This window comes from Vicugna pacos, chromosome 2 (genome assembly GCF_048564905.1).
Source record: "Vicugna pacos chromosome 2, VicPac4, whole genome shotgun sequence".
Classification (NCBI taxonomy): Eukaryota; Metazoa; Chordata; class Mammalia; order Artiodactyla; family Camelidae; genus Vicugna; species Vicugna pacos.
In genome coordinates this window covers 117,465,079-117,486,460 of record NC_132988.1, presented here as the reverse complement: position 1 = coordinate 117,486,460, position 21,382 = coordinate 117,465,079, and the positions used below count along the sequence as shown (strand labels likewise).

Sequence of the window (21,382 nt, the reverse complement as noted above, 5' to 3'; positions counted from 1 at the left end):
AGGTTTTTGTCATGTGCAGCTGAGCCTGATCCTAACTGATACAGAGGGTTACTGCTTCTTTTTGGTATTTCTTATCAGTCTTGCTCATGTCTCAAGGAACTTTTACAACAATAAGGTAAAAAGGAAAGAACTTTTCTTGTGTACCTATTAGGGACCAGATCTTTTGGTAAGAGTTATTTAGTCTTCAGAAATTCCTTTAAAGTGAGGCAATGTTATCCCCGTTTTATCAAGAAGGAACTGAGGCTCAAAGGGTTAACATGCCTTGCACAAAGTGTCACAGCTAGAAGGTGGCAAAGCTGGGGTTCCAATACCGATCTGTACTCTTCCAAAGCCCAACTTCCCGCTGAGCTGCCACTGTGCCCTCCCCTCCTCACCAGCTGCTTTTCCCACACAGACAATAGACTGGGGTCGTCCATCCTCCCCCAGGTGAGAAGTGCTCACCTCACCAGAGAACCTCCCCCAGGAACCCCACGTTTCCTGGAATGTTAGGTCCAGGAGCCAGACTCTTTGAGATCAAATCCTGCTTTGTCATTTACCAAGTGACCCTTGACTTACCCTTGACGGGCAAGTTCCTTGACTTCTCTGCACCTCCACTTTATTCCCATTGAAAAATGGGGATAAAAATACCAACTTTGCTGGGCTGAGAGGATTTGAAGAGACAAGGCACAGGAGTGCCAGCCCAGAGCTTGGAGCACAGAACATGCTAAACACACGGCTCTAATCACATATGTTATGATGCCAATGCAGCCCGTGAGGCCCTCCGTGCCTGGCCTGGACCACATTTGCCTTTGGCTCCTCCAAGTCCTGCTCCTTCGGGTCCCCCAGGTCAGCCAACACAATGTGCTGCATGGGCTGAGACATCAGGTCCCAGCAGCGGGTCTGGATTATGAAGCTCCCAGGTAGTAAGCCGCCTGTCACATTCAGAGGCGGGAGAAGGGATTCTTCTGGCATAAAAACAGGAAGAAATGGCCACATAAGGTCAGAGATATTGAAATCACCACTTCTCCTAGAGTCCGTCCAGCACAGGCACTCTGCGATGTGACATTTGTATTTTCAAATGCCTACAAGTGACAGCAAATGCCTGGGAACTGAGTAGGTGGTCATTTCTCTGGGGCACGAATGGTAACTACATGGTGGGGGGGGGTGATGCACAAAATAAGTTGCTCCCCAGTGAGGAGGACAATTGAGAGCCGAGGGCCGTCCCTCAAGCCCTGCTCTGTTGGACCTGGCTCACAGCCACTTGCCCAGAGAACATCATGGTTAGAAGCGTGGGCTCTGGACCCAGACCATCAGGGTTCCAGTTCCCATGAGTTAGCTTCATGTCATCAACAATACATTTGACCTGCAGGTACCACAGCTTCCTCTCCACACGTTAGGGCTAACTTCAAACTGACTTCACAGAGTTGTTGAAAGTCCTATTCACGCTACAGGTATTAACAAGAAGCCTACTAATGCTTGGCACAACACACAACAGTATGCAGAAGATATCCAGTCCCCCTGGAATTTACACTCTGAGGCTGGGGGATTAGACTAAAACTTGTAGAGCCCTCAGAGCAGCAAATAGCTCTTGGTAGGTGCTCGGTAATGTCACCGTTAATTTAGTGGCATTTTAAATTAGTGCATTTACAGAAATCTACCCTTTGAGAATGTTGAGAATGTTGACTGTGGTCAAGTCATCCCCCATGAAGGAGGCAGGATGGTAATTATGATCCCATTTTACAGATGGTAGGGAGGTGGGAATGGGACACTGCATAGCTCAGATCTATTAGATGCATGCTCGATCATACCTTCTCCTACCCCCCACACACACGCACACACACGCACATGCGCCTGTCTCTAGATGGGGAAACTGAGGTGCAGGAAAGCTGAGGGATTCCAGAGAATCACTAGACTCACACAGGTGGGAAAGGCCAGGTAAGGTCTTGAACCCAGGTCTCTTGAATGCCAGCCCAGGGGTCTGTCCTCCTCCTCCAATTTGCCTGGGCTGTGGTTTCTCACTCAGAGGGGGAGGTAACAACTTTCAAGTTACCATCCTCAAGTGTGACCCCATCAGTATCCTGTTAAGTATTATTTATGCCCCCTGCCAAACAGCTCCAAACACTGACTTGTCTGAGAGTGAGAAAAGGCAGGAAAAAATCCACTGACCTTCCCCTCAGCTTCCTGGGAAAAGGAAATGTGCCAAATAGTGATGACAAAACCTAGAGTTCTAGAATTTTCCTTGGCCTGTGTCCACATGGCCAAGCCTGGTTCATGCCTTGTAATCCATCACTAGGACTGTTCTTATGTTTTAAATGGTATTTTTGTTTTGAATTACAAGTCGTGAGTATGGCTCAGAACTTGGGGATACTCACAGCTGATGGTAAAAGGTAGATAGAGCTCCTCCCTGGTCCTCTAGCACCCAGTCCCCTCCCTGGAGGCAACCGGCTAGGGGGGCTCTTCACTCACCCTTCCAGAGCTAGTCTGCGCCTTTACAAATTTTTCTGTCCCCCACACAATGGCAAGCTAGTTGCATTGCACTTAATTTACTTCTTTCATTGACTATGTCTTTGGGTTCTTTCTGTACTAGCCCACTTAGAATCACTGCATTTTTTAGTGAAGGGGACACTGAATTCCTCTGTGTGGATGGGCCACAGCGCATTTAGCAGCCCCTAGTAACAGACGTAGATTATCGCTGGTCTTGCACACACAGCATTTCATGCAGGTAGTGGGCTCCCTAGAAAGTGAGTTGCTGGATCAAAGGGCATGTGTGTTTGTAAGTCAGATGGACCCTGGCTGGCACACACCCCTCCATGGGGCTAGACCAATTTCATGCTCACCAGCTGCATAGGACTCACCTTCCTCCCAGGAATCCTTGCCTCTCAGATCACAGGCAAGAGTCCCACAACCTTCCTCTGTGTTCACATCCCTCTCTGGCTCCCCTTGACTTCAGCATGAAGTCCAGGCCCCCTAACCTGGTAGTTGAAGCTGGTCCCTAATATCTTGTCCAGCCTCACACTCATCCAACTGATATAACTGGCTTCAAAAGGTGGTGATCAAAACAGATGATAAATCAGACCCTTTATGCCTATCACCACATTTAATCTTCAGCATGACTCTGATTACCATGGTGACATCCGCAGGTGGAGAAAGAAGTTCAGAGAGGTCAGTGACCTTCCCAAGCGTCTGCAGCAAGGCAGGGCAGATGGGACCAAACCTTCGGTTGCCTACTCTTTCTGTCTACCCAGCCATTGCAGCAAAAAGCAGAAATCCTCTTGTATCCAGTACAGCCCAACTTCAGACGCCCTCACTCAACTGGGCTTAGCCCCAAATCTCCCCTGGCTTGGCTCCCCCCTTTCCCAAGTGTCCACACACAGCAAGGAGGAGACCATTTGAGGGACAATTCTCAGCTGATTGATTCATTCAGTGGACAGACTTTAGGACCAGGGTCAGAGAGAGTGCTGGGCCCCAGACAGCAGCTGCAGAAATAGCAGTGGCTGACAATGCAGCCTGCAGGGAGCTCTAGGTCAACACCAAGTCCTAGTTTCTTGGAGGGCAAAAGCCATGGTGATTGCTTTGCCTAATACTGAGGCTCTGGAATGTTCTATGACTTGCTCAAGATCTCCAATCCAGAGACAACTGGTGCCTGCTCTGGGGCCCTGGTCTCTCCACTGGATGGAAAGTGCAGTGGTCACTCCTATGCCTCAGTTAGAAGGTACGGCCTCAGAGCCAGCTCTGCCACCTGTTAACCACGTCATCTCTCAGTCCTCAGTTTTCTCAGTTGTAAGATGGGGCATGGTTTTTGCAGTGTCTGGCTCCCAGGAAGGAGGCTGTAGCCAAGAACCACTGGTATTCTAATGTCAGCAAAGTCTGCATTGGAACGTGAGAACACAGTCTTCAAGTGCAACTTTAGGCCCAAATGCCACCTGCCCTCAAGTAACAGAAACACACTAGCCAGGAACAAATTACAGGAATTTTCACTAAATTATCATACAAGGTCAGGAAGCAGAATTTTCCGCATAAAGAAAGGTTCTAGACAGAGATCTGAATATTTCCAGTGTCAATTTCAAGATCTGCACGGTTGACGCTGAACTTCTGACACCCACCGACCCGGGCTTGAATCCTGGTTATGCCCTAACGCCTTCAAGTCACTGAATGCCATGTGTCTCACTGTGGAGCTGAGACAGTTCCCGCCCCAGGTCGCTGTGGGCGTTACATGGGACAGCTGACTCCGAGTTCGCTGAGCCAGGGGCCCAAGTACCCCACAACGCTACAGCTCTTAAGACCAGAGTCGCCCGCTGTAGTCGCCAGCGTTGGCCGGTGACTACAGCGGCGGGCAGGAATCCCAGGCCGGCTGGGGAGGCCGGGCCGCACTTCCTTCAGCACTGGTGGCCACGGACAGCGCCAGGCCCGCTCGAGCCGCGTGGAGAGGTCATTCGCCCCAGGGCGGGGACAGCGGTGGGTAGAGGGGCGGGCAGATGGCACTTGCGCCGAGGGACGAGCGGGAAGCAGACCGGCCCGGGCACAGGCCCGAGTCACGTGCCAGGACCTGGGCACCGCCCCCGGCGTTAGCACCTGCGCCGCGGGGCTGGGCTGCACACGAGGGTGCCCACCCGGTCCCGAGGACGACCAGGATACTCCCGTGGAGCGGGGCGCGCGCGACAGAGGGGAAGGCCTGCAAGTCCAGACACTGATCCGCAGCCTGGACGCTGCCCTGCTGCATGTCGCCCGCCTGCCCGGGGCCGCCGCCCCGCGCCCTGTGTTCGGCTTCCGCTCCGCCCCGCCCCGCGCGCCGTGGGCGGGCCCTCTGGAGCCTTCGCTCCCCGCGCGGCTGCAGGTATCCCGGGCGCTGGCTTAGTCCGCCCTGGACCGGGTCGTGCCCCCGGGACTTAGGCAGGGGCTTGCGGCGAGAGTGCCCCCGCGCAGAGCGCTCCCGGCTCCATGTTTTCCGAGTAGCCAGGGACTGGGCGGGGCCAGAGCGGGAGGGGCGGAGAAGTGGGCGGGGTGGCGGACGGGGCGGCCCGGTCCTCTGGCGCAGCGGGTTCCTCCACCCGCCCCCTCGGTTACATAAGTGTGCATATTTATACGTCTCCGTATTTTCACATCACACAGGAATAAATAATACCATTTAGCACTGTGGCGAAATCAGACAATTCAGAGCAGCCCTTCTCCCGGAATCCACCATCTGAAAGCCAACCACCTGTTAACCATTGGAGTGCCTCTTTTACATTAAAAGAATACAAAATATACTTTCAAAGATAATTCTAAACATTTAAAAATAGCCACAAGCTCCACCCACCTTTCCAATGGCAACAGCAACACTTCCGTGTTCACATATCCCCTTCCAGTTTGTGGTGGGTGACCCGAAGGCAATCATGGACTTATTTAACACACTGTGTGTAATTTTTAGGTTGCCTACAAGAAGCCACGGTTCCCGGAGCCAGACGGTCAGTGTTCACCAGTCTATCCCTGCTAGGTGACCTTAGGCTGGTTCTTCACCTCTCTGGGCCTCACTCTTTTCATCTGTGAAGTGGGGATAATAATAGTGCCTATTAGATAGGACGGTTGTAGGATAAATGAGTTAATACTTCTAAAGTACATGTTAGATTTCTGAGGTCTTATGCATGTATCAAGGGTAATAAGCAATAACTGTAAAAACATAATTTGGTCTTTTCATACTCCCCAAAGCTCCCCATTCCATTGCCTTGTTTTTAGTTTTCACCAACCAATGGCTTCAACAAATAAGTCACTAAAACTCTCTGTTCCTCAGTTTCTTCCTCTATAGAATAAAGATAGTATTAATAGCATCACAGGGATGTTTGAGGATTAAATGAGATGCTATGAGAGATAAATGAGATTTGTTGAGTGCCACACCTGGTATGTATTTTGTGGCTAATGTCATGAATAGCTGCTCCTACCACTGGTGTCCACGCTTACAAGGAAGTCAGTGCTGAGCCAACCTGGGCTGGGACTCCAGAGCAGGAAAGGAACCCAGAGATTTTGCGTGTCAGGCCTTCCTTTGCCAGTGGAGGAAACTGAGTTCTGGAGAGGGGAAAGTGGCTTATGCAAGTGAAGCTCCTTCTACCTCTCCACACAGCTGCTCAACTCAGTCTTATCCCTGAAGGAAGAGAGGCAGATAAGGGAACTCTGAGATACCTCGCTTCCTGCCTGGAGGGTCTTCCTCAACTGTGATGGAAGAAAGTGCAACCAAAGCAGAGTGTGCATTTGCTGAGCTGGGGAGCGAGAGAGAAAGCAGGGAAACCAAGCGGCTGGGACTTGAAACGCAGAGAACCAGACATGAGAAGACTGCAGAGAAAACTCGAGGACTCTGTAGAGGGGTTCTCTTGTGTCTATGGATGAATACTAAGCCTGTCATATATCAGATGAAACTTCTTGAGATAAAAATCAAATAAGTACTAGATTTCTCAAAGGGCTGGGAGACATTTGAGCTTTGATCAGTCATGTTGGAAAGTCTTACTGAACACCCAGGTCATTCAGTAGAGACCCCAGAATGGCCATACCTTAGGAATAAGGCTCATCTAACATTAATATGAAAGCAGCTCTAGGACCCATCCTAACAGAGGTAAACTTCAAAAGCATCAAACTGGTCTGCAAGTAAATTAACTGACAGAAGAAAGCTAAACATTTTTTAGAGGAAGAAAACAACACTACACACTCAGCAAAATAACATCCAGTCAAAAATTACTAGACAAATGAAGACCCATGAAGATGTGAACATAACTAGAAAAAATAAGTTAATAGAAAGAGACCCAGAGATGACAGATGGCAAAATTGGCATTCAAGGGCTTTTGAGAAGCTATTGTTAATATGCTTCAGGATGCAGAGAAAAACATGAAACCAATTAACGGATAAAGTAGGATGAAACAGAGAACCAAATGAGACTTCTAGAACTGAAATATGCAATGCCAGAAATAAAAATTCATTGGATAGCTTTCTAGAAGATTAGACACTGCAGAAAATGAATAGCAAGCATGAAAATATAGTAACAGAAATGATCCAAACTGAAGTAAGGGGGGGAAAAAGCTGAAGAAAAAAAAAAAAAGAAGAAGAAGCCTTAGGGACTTGTGGGACACCAAGGGGCTATATAATCGGAGTATTGGAAGAGGTATAGCAGGAAATAATATTTGAAGAAATAATGACCCAAAATATCTGAATTTGGATGAAAGTTATAAACAGAAAGATTGAAAAAGCTTAACAAACCCCAAGCATCCTACATACAAACACATACCCCAATGCATATCTTAATCAAATTGCTGAAAATCAGTAATAAAAAGGATAATCTTAAAAGTAGCCAGAGGAAATATTACATCAAAAGAAGAGCAAAGTTGCAAGATCTACACTGCTTGGATTTTCAGGATTCATTATAAAGTCTTATCACTAAGTGTGATATTGGCATCAAAGACAGAGAAATAGGTCAATGGAACAGAATAGACTCCAGAAATAGATCCGCACGTTATGTGGTCAATTGAGTTTTGACAAATGTGCAAAGAAAATTCTGTAGAGAAAGAACACGGTCTTATCAATAAATGATGCTAGAGCAATTGGATATCTATATAAAAATGAGTTTTGATCCATACCTTGAACCACATATGGAAATTACCTCAAAATGGATCATAGACCTAAATAAAAATTAAAATTACAAAAATTCCAGGAGAAAACATAGGAGAAAATTGTTGCAGTTTGGGGTTGGGCATAGATCTTAGACACAATACCAAAAACATGAGAGACTGTTAAAACAGTGAAAAGACAAACTATAGGTGAGGAGAAATTATATGATTATGTAAATGAATGAATGAAAGAATGAATGAATAAATAGGTAGGTAGGTAGGTAGTGGGGGGTATCAAGCTTCACAACAAAACAAACCCATTAAAAATGATCAAAAGATTTCATTAGACACTAAATATCTGTTAAGCCCTAGTTTCACTTCTTTTGGGTATATATCCAGATATGAAATTGCTGGAACATATGGTAATTCTTTGTTTAATTTTTGGGGAATCACTGTACAATTTCCCACTGTTGCTGTGCCACTTTACATTCCTATCAACCATACACAGGGTTCTAGTTTCTCCACATCATCTCTAACACCTGTTATTTTCCAGTTTTCTGATAGTCGCCATCCAAATGAGTGAGGGGGTCAACATACCTCTTAATAATTTATAAGCCACAGAGTAAAAATAAAAGCTTGTAAAGACAGAGACGATTTGAGCAACACAACTATAATCAGCTTTGTATAATGAATTCATTGACAACCTTCAACCTATCATACAAAGAACATTTATCACTTTAAGAAAGATACCATTTACAATAGCAAAACAAAATGAAAAATACATTTATTGACAGGTAGACAAGACTTTAACAGAGCAAATGATCATTCCATACTGAAAGATGTTTAAGAAGACCCAAATAAACAAAGGGATTCATCAATAGAAGGGCTTGATATAAGATGTCACATCTCTCCAAACTGTGTGATAGTTTTAATGCAGTTCCCATTAAAATCCCAACAAGGTTCTTTGCAAAATTTGCCAAGCTAATTCTAAAATGTGTATGGAAGCACAAAGGTCTAAGAATAGCTTAAATGCCCCTGAAAAAGATGAACAATTCGGGGGTTGGGGGATTAGCTTTGACGGATACCAAGACTTACTATAAAGCCAAAGTAATTATGACAGTGTGATATCGATACAGAGATGGACAGATAGACAAATGACACAAAATAGCAGACCACGAACACATGGACACTTGATATATATCACAGGTTGCATTGCAGTGAGAAAGGATGGAGTTTTAAATAAGTGATGATGGGACAATGGTATCCCCATGAGGGAAAAAATGAAATAGGATCTCTAGCTGACACTATACACAAAGCCCAATTCCAGGTGCATTAATTTCTAAAACTACAAAGTAAAACCTTAAAACATTTAGAAGGGAATATGGGAGAATATTTTGAGTGCCTCAAGATACAGAAGAATTTCTTAAACAAAATGCAAAACCACAAATCATAAATCAAAATACTGAAAGCACTATATTAAAATTAATATTTTTATTCACCCAAAGGAACCCATAATGATATGAACTGACAAGCCCTTAACTGAAAAAAGAGATGTGCAAAACGTATGCCCAACAAAACAATAGGATAGAAAAAATATAAACAATCCCTGAAAATCAATACAAAAAGGACCACCCAATAGAACGACAGGCAAGCTACATTAAAAGGTACATTCATTGAGATAAAGGATGAGTAGCCAGAAATACAAGAGTTGCTGTCAGAGAAAGTCACAGTTAAATGGCTCTGAGACACCACTTCATTCTCACCAGATTGGCAATAACTTAACATTCAGTCAATAGCATATGTTGACAAAAATGAGGAGGAATGGGATTTCTTGTATACTGATGGTTGGAAAATTAACTGGCATGAACATTTTGCAAAACTATTTCGTAGTATCTTGTAAAGATGAAGATGCCCGTGTCCATGACCCAGCAATTTCATTCCTATGGTACCTACTCTGGCATAGCAGTTCTCAACCAGGGGCAACTTTGCTGCCCAGGAGGACATTTGGCACTCTCTGGAGGCATGTTTGGTGGTCACATGTAGGTGGGGAGGTGCTACTGGCATCTAGGGGGCGGGTCAGGGACAGGCCCCCTCTACAAAGAATTATCCTACCCCAAATGTCAGCAGTTCTGCCGTTGAGAAGCCCTGCTCTAGAAATCTCTTACCTTAGTGCATCAGAAATACGAATACTGGTGTTCTTTGTCACACTGTTCAAATAGAAAAAAAAAAATCATCAGAATGGCTATTCACAGTTCAGTTACATGTATCATAAAGGATGAATTTTAAACACTTGATATCAAGTAAAAAGTAAAATGTGATACTATGTACATGAAATTAGGAAAAAGATAAACACAGGCTTGAGAAGAATGGATACTAATTGTGGAGGGTGGCTTACGGGACATGATACTGTTCTATTTCTGAAGTTAGATGGTGGATACAATGATGTTTATTATACTATTGTTTATTCCTTGACCACAGTAAAATCTTGAAGTCATGAATCCAATGATAACAGAAGTTCCTATTTAATAGTTACGGATTGAATCCTGTCCCCTGTCCAATTCCTGTTCTCAAAATGGGCGATCCAAATTCCTTCCCGTGTGGAGGGCTCTGATGACCTGGAGCTCCCGCACATCCTTATGGCTCACACTACTTGTGCAAAGTATAATTTCACCATTTTCTTTTGTGAGGAGGGTTGTGTGTACTTTTTTTTCTTAAATTTTAATTTTTTATCCAATTTTTTAAAGGTTACACTACATTTACAGTTATTACAAAATATTGGCTGTCTGCCCTGTGGTGTGCAATTCATCCTCAAGCCCGTGTGACACTCAACGGTTTGTACCTCCTGCTCCGCAACCCCTCGCTTGCCCCTCCTCTCCCTGCCACTGGTAACCACTAGTTTGTTTTCTGTATCTGTGAGTCTGCTTCTTTTTTGCTATACTGAGTAAGTTTATTGTCTTTTTTAGCTTCTACATATAAGTGATAACACGCAACATTTGTCTTTCTCTGTCTGACTCATTTCACTTAGCATAATGCCCTCCAAGCGCACCAATGTTGTTGCACGTGGCAAAATTTTTTCTTTTTTTAAGTAGTAGCGGAGTAGTATTCCATCATCACTGGTTTTGTGTTTGTGTGTGTGTTTGGGCTTTTTTTCCCTTCCTTCCTTCCTTCCTTCCTTCCTTCCTTCCTTCCTTCCTTCCTTCTCTTTCTTTCTTTCTTTCTTCCTTCCTTCCTTCCTTCCTTCCTTCCTTCCTTCCTTCTTTCTTCTTTCTTCCTTTCTTTCTTTTTCTTCCTTTCTTTCCTTTTTTTTTTGAAGTGCTATAGAATGCAACTGACATTTTTGGAAGCCCTTCTGTTGTGCTTTGGAGAACATACAGGCACACTAGGAGTCCATTCATGTAAATTTTCTGCATGTATCTGCACACGAGGAGATGCCCCAAGCCCAGGTCACCCAAGGGCCCATGGGGGTTACTCTGTGCCCTGAGATCCAAGGTGACCTTTTGTTTTCTTCCTTACATCTGCCAGTACTGGTTGAATTCTTTACAATGAGCATGTATTATTCATGGAACCAGAAATAGCCCACAGGAAGCCGTTTTCATTGAAAGGTGGAAAGGGGAAGAGAGAAGCACAGGGACCTTGCGGCTGAGAAGGCCAGACGCCCCTGCACTGGCGGTGGTGGGGAACTTGGGCCTCTGCCTGCCTCGCACCCCTGCAGGCTGCCCCACCCTGTTCCAGGAGGAAAGTCCCACAGCTCCCCTGCCCCAGGGAAGAGCCCTGTCCACTAGAGCCTTGGGCAGCTACCTTCATGCTCACCATTATCTTTTTGAAAACTTTTTATTTTGAGATAATTGTAGATTCACATGCAGTTGTAAGAAAAATACAGAGCAACCCCATATACTCTTCACCCAGTTTCCCCCAATAGGAGGTAATATCTTGCAAAACTGTAACACAATATTGCAAACCAGTTAACATTGATACCAGCCATCCACCTTATTCACATTTCCCTAGCTTTACATGAACTCGTGTGTGTGTGTGTGTGTGTGTGTGCGTGTGCGTGTGTAGTCCTGTGCAATTGGATCACAGGTCTAATTCTGCGCACCCACCACCACAGTCAAGATACAACACAGTTCCAGACAGGATTCCCACTGCTGAGCCTTAGAGTCACAGCTACCTCCCTGCCCCCTCCTCAACTCCTGGCAACTGCTAATCAATTCTCTGTTTCTATCACTGTGTCATTTTGATAAAGTTCTATCAGTGGAATCAGTCAGCTGTTTTCACTCAGCATGGTTCCTCCCATCGCCCTTTGGATTTGAAAGTGAACTGATGGAGAGCACGGCCCTGGGGTCAAAAAGACCTGGCTGTAGTTCCCAGATCCTTTGTCAGAGTGACTTGGCCTCTCTGAGTCTCCACTATCTCATCTAGAAAAGGGGAATCACACACCCGGATGGAAGGAGGTAAGCTTTTCTGCTGCAGTTCCCAGCAGCGTTCACCCACGGATTACCCTGAACGGCCAGAGCCCTGTTCTAGGTGCATCACAGTCGTAATCTGCTTAAATAGCCTAACCAGCCTGGGACGCAGGCTCTGTTCTTCCCATTACTGAGATGAGGGAGTTGAGGTCCAAGGTGACCTAGGGACCAAACTGACCCAAGATTCACATCCCAGTCTGTCTGACAGGTGTGGTGTATGGCAACTTCTCTATTTGACAGGATGAGATCGAGGCTCAGAGAGGTGACAGGACTTGTTCCAGGGAGACAGCCAATTAGCGGCCAAGCCAATGACAAAAACTGGTACTGCGTGGTGCTCCCTGCTCCTGGCCCACAATGGTGTTTCTGTGCTCCTTGGCCTCAGGGGGATGCCTGGAGATTTCCCTCTGCATCTCTCCAGCAGCACAGCAGTGTTCTGCTCATTACAGGATGCAAAGGTGCTCAGCAGAGGACAGCAGTGGTGTTCATCACTGTGGGACCAAGCTGGCTGGTTCGAACCCTGGCTCTGCCACTTACCTCCTAGTAACCTTAGGCAAGTTACTGAACCTTTACATCCCTCAGTTTCCAAGGATAAGTTGGCGATTAAAATGAGGTAATATAGGTGAAGCTCAGCCCAGTACCTGGGACAGAGTGAGTTCTCAGCAATGTTCATTGCTATTAGCAATGTGGTTATTTATTTAGCCCCAGACCAGGCTGCCAGGGTTTGAATTCTGGCTCTACTGGCTGTGTGATCTGGGGCAAGTTACCTAACCTCTCTCTGCCTAGGGTTGTCGTGTGCACTACCTAAGTCAGTGCTCACAGAGTGCTTACACCTGCTCAGGGCAGGCTTGGCCGAAGTTTGCTCCTGCTTTTATTACTGCCCTCCCCAACCCAGCACAGCCTGCCACCCAGAAGGCGAGTCCTACAGGTTGGATCAGTTTCAACCATCCAATTGGGCGTGATGTTGCCCATTAGAGGGTCCTGATTTGTCCTTCTGGGGCCCTGGCTCAAACTGCCCTGGTTCTGACTCTCAGCCTCCCTCATCCTCAACAATTCAGGGGGCTCTTGTCTCCCCTTCCCACCCACTCTCCATACAAAGGCCAACATCGGCCAACCAACCCCAGTGGTGTCATGCCCTGTTCCAAATTCCTCAGTCACTGTGTGCCCTTCAAGGCTCCTTATATGGTCTGGCCTTGCCACTTCTTAACCTTGAGTGCCCTCTAGGGGGCAGCAGGCTGAAATCCACGTCATGGTCTTCATGCCTCCATGGTCCTTCCACACATGCTACTGCCTGTCTAGAATGCCTGCTCAGCCTCCCTCCTTGTCTAACCTCAGCTCAAGTGCTCCCCTCCTCCAGGAAGCCCCTCCTGACTCCCTAAATGGCCCTAGGAGTTTCTTCCCCACACCCCTATTGTTCTGGGCTGCCCATCGTAATGGGCCACGTACTCTTCTGTCTCTCCAGCTGGCCCATGAGCCTTGAGGGCAGGAGCTGTTTCCAGGCCATGTCCCACGTGCCGAGGCAGAGCAGTGGTACACAGCGGATGCCCATCGGTGTCTGCGGAATCATCAGTGCAGCTGATGGGGCCGGCCTGCCCTTCTGCCCACGTTCACCAGGCTGTCTGCAATCCTGTCACTAATGCCCTTCCTCAGGAACTCTCAGTGCCCTCCTTTCAACTGGAAGGTCAAGTCCAAACGTGGGGCATTCATGCCACTGTCCACTCTCCCTGGAACATTCTTTCTTTTCTTCTTCTAACTAGCTAATACTCGGAGCTAACTTCCTCAAGAAGATGCTCTGACCCTCAGACAAGCCAAGCTCCACGTGTTGTGATCTCCTGGCACCTTTTCCTCCTCCTTAGGAATGATCACAATGGAGACAAATGGTTGTGTAATTTACAATAACATCTTGGAACCTGCAAATGTGAACTTATTTAGAAAAGAGGTCTTTGCAGATATGATTAGGTTAAGGCTCTTGTGATGAGATCATACTGGATTATCTGAGTGAGCCCTAAATCCAATGACCTACGTCCTTACAAAAGAGGAAAACCATATTCAATATCTTGTAATAACCTCTAATGGAAATGGATCTGAAAAAGAACATATATATGTATATATATTCACTGAATATATATATATATATTCAGTTATGTATAACTGAATCACTTTGCTGTACATCTGAAATCAACACAACATTGTAAATTAACTAAACTTCAATAAAAAAGACTGAATAAAGATGAATACTTTTTTTAAAAAGATGAAAAGAGACACAGCGATGAAGATGGAGGCAGAGACCAGGGTGATGCGGCCACAAGCCGAGAACACCTGGAGCCACCAGAAGCTAAAAGCAACAAGGAAGAATTTCTCCCTAGAGCCTCTAGAGGGGGCACGCCCCCGCCAACACCTTGATTCGGGACTTCTGCCCTGAACACTATGTGAGAACAAATTTCTGTTGTTTTAAGCTCCCCAGTTTGTGGTAATTGACTATGGCAGCCCAGGAAACGAACACAGATTCATGTATGTTAACTCATTTAACCCCCACCCAAAGCTGGAAGGTTATTACTATTTTCAGCTCCCCTTTACAGATGAGGAAACTGAGGAAAGTTCAAGGTCAGTAAGTTGCCTAAGGTCACCAGCTAGCAAGTGGCAGAGCTGGGATCCAAAGCAGGCAGCCACGTTCCTGCAGCGGGCATGAGCCTCAAGCTCCACCCTGGCGGGATCGCCTCTCCAACACTCTCAGACGTGCACAGCTGTCACGGGCACCGGGATTACAACTTCTCAGAGCCGCATCTCTGATAAGAATGTTTGTCCTCACGATGCTGAGCTGACACCTATCTCCCTGTGACGTCCAGGCCTGGGCCCACACACCGCAAGTCCCATGTGCCAGGGAGGCCACTTTGGAGGAGAGGGATGGGCTCTGGGCCCCCACGTGGCTGCTTGCCTCCTGGGGCCTCCTCATCTCTAATGAGGATGAAGGGGCCATACCTGCCTCGTAGGCTGGTCCTGAGGGTGTGCAGTGAGCAAGTGGTAGCAATAGGAGTGGATTCACTGCAAAGCTAAGGACAGTGAAGCTGCAGGCGCCTCCGAGGCCTGGGACGGCCTGAGCTATGCATTCAGGGGGCCACGTTTTGAAAATTTAGTAAAAGCGAGATATTTTAGCCACATTTGGCTAAGCCCCCTGCCAGGGCTGCCATAACAAAGCACCACAGACTTGCTTTCTCATGATTCTGGAGGCTCTGAACCCAAGACGCAGGTGTGGGCAGGGCTGGTCTCCCCGGAGGCCCTTCTCCTTGGCTTGCAGACGGCCGTCTTCCCACTGCGTCCTCACATGGCCTTCCTGTTGTGCGTGTCTGTGTCTTAGTCTCCTCTTCTCATAAGGACATCGGTCATATCGGATTAGGAGCCACCCTTAAGACCTCATTTACCTTAATTAGCTCATTAAAGACCTTATCTTTAAATACAGTCAGTTTGAGGTGCTGGGGGTTAGGGCTACAACATACGAATTTTAGGTGGACACAGTTCAGCTCATAACACTCATTGTCTCTTTCCCTCTGACCTGTGCTCATACTTCCTCTCACATTGGGAGGTGTGGGGGTGGCTGAAAGCATTTGGGGGATGTAGCTAAAGGGAAGTTGAGTCAAGGATGTCTTAATGTGAGTTTTTTTTTTCAAGTTTTACCTATTTATTTTTTTGGAGGAGGAATCAGTTTACTTATTTAGATGGAGGTACTGGGGATTGAACCCGGGGCCTCATGCGTTCTAAGCACACACACGATCACTGAGCTATACCCTCCCCCTTGGTGTGAGTTTAGTGGGATATGTTTATATCGTCCTCAGCCAATCTGTGGCGGTCATGTTATTGCTCCCTGAGCAAGTACAATGGCTTCCAGGCGTGCCCTCCCTCACTCTGTGCCAACCCAGGTGTATGTGACACCGGAGGACATCAGTAGAGAAGGAATGGGGTTTAAGAGGTAAGTCTTCCAATGGGGAGACCTGGATTTGCAGACCTTCAGAGTCACAAGGCAACCTTCGAATCACCTAATCCAGGACCTGACAGGTCTCAGCAGACACTGGAATCACCTGGGGGCACTTAGTAAAATACTGATTCCTGGGCCCTGCTATTCTGAGGCCCCATTTCAGTGGGATGCAGAGGAGTCCGGGCATCTGCACTTTTCATATGCTTTCCCCATGTGCCTGTGAGGGGCACTGAGGTTTTAGAAGTGCTGACAGAGTCATATTCTGGAAGATTTGTTTGAATTTGTACAATTGCATTTATCCTGAAAATTAATAAAATCATGATCAGGAAACTAAAAAAACCTAATTCCTCTAAATATTGGTGTCCATTTATGAAAGAATGGTGGTAGTTTTCCTAAATTTGACAACAATCCTAAAAATGTACATGACTAGTAATAATGAGTTATGAGGCTGAAAGTACGTTTTCTAATTAACGTTTTTAAAAAAATCCATCATTAGAGAAGTAATTTGAATTGTCTTTCTAATTTTTCCATAGAAACAATATTGCAAAATTATTATCCTGTGAAGAGACAATCTAAAAAGGTGAAAAAGCCCAAAAAAGTAGAGAAATATATTATAAAGGTGGATATCAAGTAGTTAACTTAAAAATCACTGTACTATTTTTCTGGACTTTGTAATGTTTGCTTTCTGACAAATTGAAAGTTTTAAACATTTGTTGTGATTTTTTCAATTATTCTAAATAAATGTTCACTTTTATACCTAATTTTGTACTGTAATTTAAAAATTTTCTTTTCTTAAAGAGGACCTCCCAAATTGTGGAAACTCCAGGTCCTAGGAAACCTGGTCCACCACTGCTAGTTGCCTGCTCAAAATCTACTCTCCCCTCTTCCTCACTGATAGAACCCTAGTTTAGATTCAGGCAACAAAGAACCCTCCTTAATATTTTTTTCTTTTTTTAATTTCCATGAAGCCAGAGATGGCATGTGACACTGACCTGGTCCAAGAATAGAGGTCTCTGGGAAGAGTTTCCAGGAAAGTGGCTAAAGGGAACCAACTCAGTTGAGTGTGTTTTTTGTCCTCTATAATCTTGACTGGAATAGTGATGTGATGCTGGAGGTAGGGCAGCCATCTTGTCACCAAGAGGATACTATGAGGAAGAAAATTACATGCTGAGGATGAAGGAATAAAAGAGGACAAATAAGGGACAGCTTACCTTTGGGTTTCTTGTTGAGTGAGAAAAAAAATACTTCATTTGTTTAAGCCACTGTAGAGTTTGCATTTTGATTACTCACAGCCAAATATAATCCCTAACTAATACACACATATCAACGTATACAAAACTAAGTGTCTTAAATAAGAGAAATTAGTTGTTTCTCAATTCTAGAAGCTAGAAGTCTGAGATCAAGGTGTCAGTATGGCCACGTGCCCTCTGAAGGGACCAGGGAAGGATCTGTTCCAGGGCTCTCTTCTAGCTTCTGGGGGTTTTCTGGCAATCTTTGGCCTTTCTTGGCTTATTGATGCATCACCCCAATTTCTGCCTTCATGTCCACATGACACTCTCCCTGTGTGTGGATCTCTGTGTCTAAATCTCCCCTTTTTATAAGGATAGCAGTCATATTGGATAAAGGCCCACTCCCACTCCAGTACAATCTCATCTTAACTAATTAATCTGCAATGACCCTGTTTTGAAATAAGGTCATATTCTGAGATACTGGGAATTAGGACCTCAATGTTTGACTTTTTTGGAACGTGATTCTACTCTTAGCATCAGGGTCCAGCCTGATGCCTCCTCTCTCCAGCCCATGTCTTGAGCAAGTCTTGCCAATTCGATTGCCTGACCCTCTCTGATGTTTCTCTTCCCTTGTCACCAAAGCCACGTCCACCCACCTCTTTGATCTACACTTTCCTCCTTCAGTCTGCAATCCATAGACAGCCAGTGCATCTGTTAATGAGAGTCTCAGACCTGTTCAGATTTTCCATGTTTCCTCATCTACTTAGAACATGAGACATCTGCACTTCTTCGCCCTGATTCAAGTCAGGCATGGCCATGTGACTTGCTTTGGCCAACAAGCCATGAGGGGAAGTCATGTGTCTCTTCCAAGTGGAAGCTTTAAAAGCTAGTACAGTTTGCCACCTTTCTTGCAAACTGCCAGAAATATTGTGGGGACACAGTTTAAGATAGAGCCTCCATGGGCTTGGGCTCCTGATTCACTAGAGCAAGCAGAGCCCCCTGCTGGCCCAGGGGGAATGTGTAGTGTGAGCAAGAAACAAGACAGTGAGATTTGGGTTTGTTTGTTACCCAGGCTTAACATAGTTTATCCTGACATGTACATTTTAAATAATAAATCTGACAGACCACTTTCCCTAGTGAGACAGTCTTGGGATAAACTCCAAATTCTTTCCCATAGCCTACAAGATCTGCTGAGTGCTGGTCTCTGCCCACTCTCCCACTCACCTCTTTGTAGCCCAGAGATAACCACTTTCTTTGATTCTCAAATATGCCACATTTTCCTCCAGTCAAGGTGTTTACCTGTGCTGTTCCCTTGATGTGGATGCCCTGTCCTCCCTTCTCTTTGCTAGAATGTAATCTCTAGGAGGGCAGCTGCTTGCTCTCTGCTCACTGTGGCATCTCTAGATCTTAATGGCCACTTGGTACACAGGATGTGCTCGATAAATATTTGAGACAAGAAACTGAATGAATGAATCTTTGCCTCGCTAAGTCCTTCCCTTCCTTCAGGCCTCAGCTGGACATGACAAGGTTCATCTTAACTATTGTTTGGTGATGCTGTTTTGCCTAGTGGTGAAAGTTCTGGGCTCAGGAGTAAGACTCCTGGCTCTGCCACTTGCTGACTGTGTCACCTTCAACATTTTTCTTTAACCTCTGACCTTCAGATTTCCATCTATACAAAGGGGGAAACACAGTACCTGTGGTGATTGTGTCTTCAGGACCACCAATGGCCCAGAATGGCCACACCTCCAGGTTATGCATACACTCCCCACAAACTGGGTGTGAGCCCCCTGAGGGCAGGAACGAGCTTCCTGGGGCCCTTAGCCCTAAGTGGAGCCAGAAGCCGCTCTCAGGGGCAGCTCCGACCCAGCTGGCAGCTAGACCCGGCGAGGCTGGAAGGCTCAGCGGTGGGACTCCAGCCCCTCCCTGGCGATGGGCCGCGGGGCCCACTGCGCACGCTCATGCCTCCTGGAAACTCCTCTCAAGGCAACAGAACCGCTCCCGGCATTAGCCCGGGGCGGGGGTGGGGCAAACGCCCGGCCCTCCCCTCTGACTGGCAGGAGGACGGACCAACCGGAGGGGTGCTCCGGGTGAGGGGCGGGGCCGCGCTGCGAGCCGGGAGCCCCGCGGCCCAGCGAGCTGCAGCCGGGAGTGTGCGGCACGCGCCGGCCGGCTGCCCGGAGCACTGTCACCGGCATCGCTGCACCTCGACCGCCGCCCCGCCAAACCGCACGCGCCCGTCAGCCCGTCTTCCTCATTTGCTTCTTACGATTTTTTTTTTTGCATGCATCCTTTTTCTGTTCCGTTTTGTCCTTTTTAAGGCGGGGGCGGCGGCAGCGTAAGCTCGGGGCGGGGAGGGGGCGGCCGGAGGATGCGGCGCGGGGCTGCGCTCGCTACGCCCGCTGCTGCTGCCCGGCTCGGGCCTGAGCGCCGAGCAGGTGGGTACAGGTGAGCCGGGGGTGGGAGGCGGGAGACGCGTACAGGCCAGAGGGGACCCGCGGACCCCGCAGCCGATGGGCTGACCCAGCGGCAAGGGACGCAATGACCGGTGCTGCCCCGCCCCATCGCCCACCTTCCCCTCCCTCATCCAGCCTTCGTGCCCCCTTCTTATCCCGCTGCCACTCTTGCATCTCACCTCTGAGGTCCCCCACCCTTCCGTTCCCATCCCCCCACTCCCTTCCAAATCCCTCTGGCAGCACCTCCCAGCCTGGGGACTCGGTATCGCCTCCCTACATACGCCCCCTTCTTCTCCCGCCCCCAGCCCTCCTTTCTTCCTCACGCCACCCCCATTTCCACTCCTCTCCCCATTCCGCCCCCAAGCTAAGGAGGGGGAGGGGGACCCACCAGGTCCTTCGGGAGTGGCGCGGGGGGCGTGGCCGGCCGGTTCCCTGTGTGTCCCACCCACTGAGTAGGTATGGGTTCCCCGATCTCGGCTGAGATGTCACAGAGAATGGAGCCCGGGGCCGCGCCGTGGTGGCAGGGGGCCGAGAGGGCGAGGCTGCCCTGCCCGCACCCCCACCCTACGTACAGCACACGCTACCGCGGCTCCTGCCACGCACACCCCCACGCTGCTCCGCCCACGTGGGCGCCCGGGAGGAGGCTGCCGAAATGGGAAGAAAGGCTGGTACCCACCCTCCTGCCTGGCCGGCGCGCCCTGGGCGCGCTCGGCCTGCGGAGATGGCGCACAGGGATTGGCTCCCGCGGGGCTGGGCACCTTACCGGACGCCCTGTGTTCTGGCCAGAGTGTTCCGGACCTGCGTTAGTGAGCCGCGCCTTCCTTCGCCCCTGGCCCCCTCGCTTCATCTCTCCATCGCTCCACCACTCCACCCTCCTTGCTTCGGGCTCCTGAGGATCCAGCCTCGTCATTCCTGATAGAGGCTGCTTCCCAGGCAGGAGTCTTTCGTCTGAAAGCATGCCCCGCCCCCCCCCCCCACCAACACCTCCCCTCCCCACACACTCTCGTCTGTCCTTCTCCTAACGTCTTGGCTGGCCTGGGCTCCCCGCCAGCCTCTGCCCAGCTCTTTAAGCTCCAGAGATACTGTATCTGACCGCTAGTCCTCCTCCAGCACCCCCACCCTTTCTGTGCACACTCACAGGCACACTGTCCTTGGCCTTTGCTGTTGCTGTTCCCTCTCTGGGAACGCTGTTCCTTCAACTGGACAGCTCCTTCTAGAACAAGGTCAGGGAGAGCCCCTTGCCCTGCCTGAGCCTCCAGTGTGGCAGAGCTGGACATATGCTGTGGCATCTGATGGCCTTTGCCTCCCATACCAGACTGAGAGCTCCTGGGGGCCAGGGGCAGCATCAGCCCCTCACAGAGGGCTCCACCCAGAGTAAATATCAGGCCTAAGGAGGTCCTCCCCTCAACTCAGAGTGACCCACTGGTGTGGGCGCGGCTGTGGGAGGACCTGGCTTCTCCAAAACCTTGGGCAGGCGGGCGGTGCTTCCGTGAGCTGGGATGAACGTGGAGAAAGGGCAGGTTTGGGGAAGGGGGGGTTGGGCAGTCAGGACCCCCCTTCCCAGGATGCTTGCCCAGCAGGGCATCCAACTTCAGGAGCTGCTGCCTTGAAAAACTTGGCTTTATACAGCCCTGTGGAGGCTGGTGGACGGTTGCAGAGATTTTGTTGTCCTGTGTGTGGTCTGTAAAGCTGAACATCTCTGCTCAGAGTCTGAGGGTGACTCTTG

At 48.1% G+C, this 21,382-nt stretch overlaps 1 long non-coding RNA gene across 1 annotated transcript; it reads right to left on the bottom strand.

The window, feature by feature from the left end:
- Positions 1-5,232: 5,232 nt before the first annotated feature.
- On the bottom strand, positions 5,233-20,536 carry LOC140688092 (uncharacterized). The gene is made up of 3 exons (XR_012062832.1): positions 20,420-20,536; positions 9,710-9,751; positions 5,233-5,499 (listed from the first exon to the last, which is right to left on the bottom strand). It is a non-coding gene; the product is annotated as an uncharacterized lncRNA (long non-coding RNA).
- Positions 20,537-21,382: the final 846 nt, after the last annotated feature.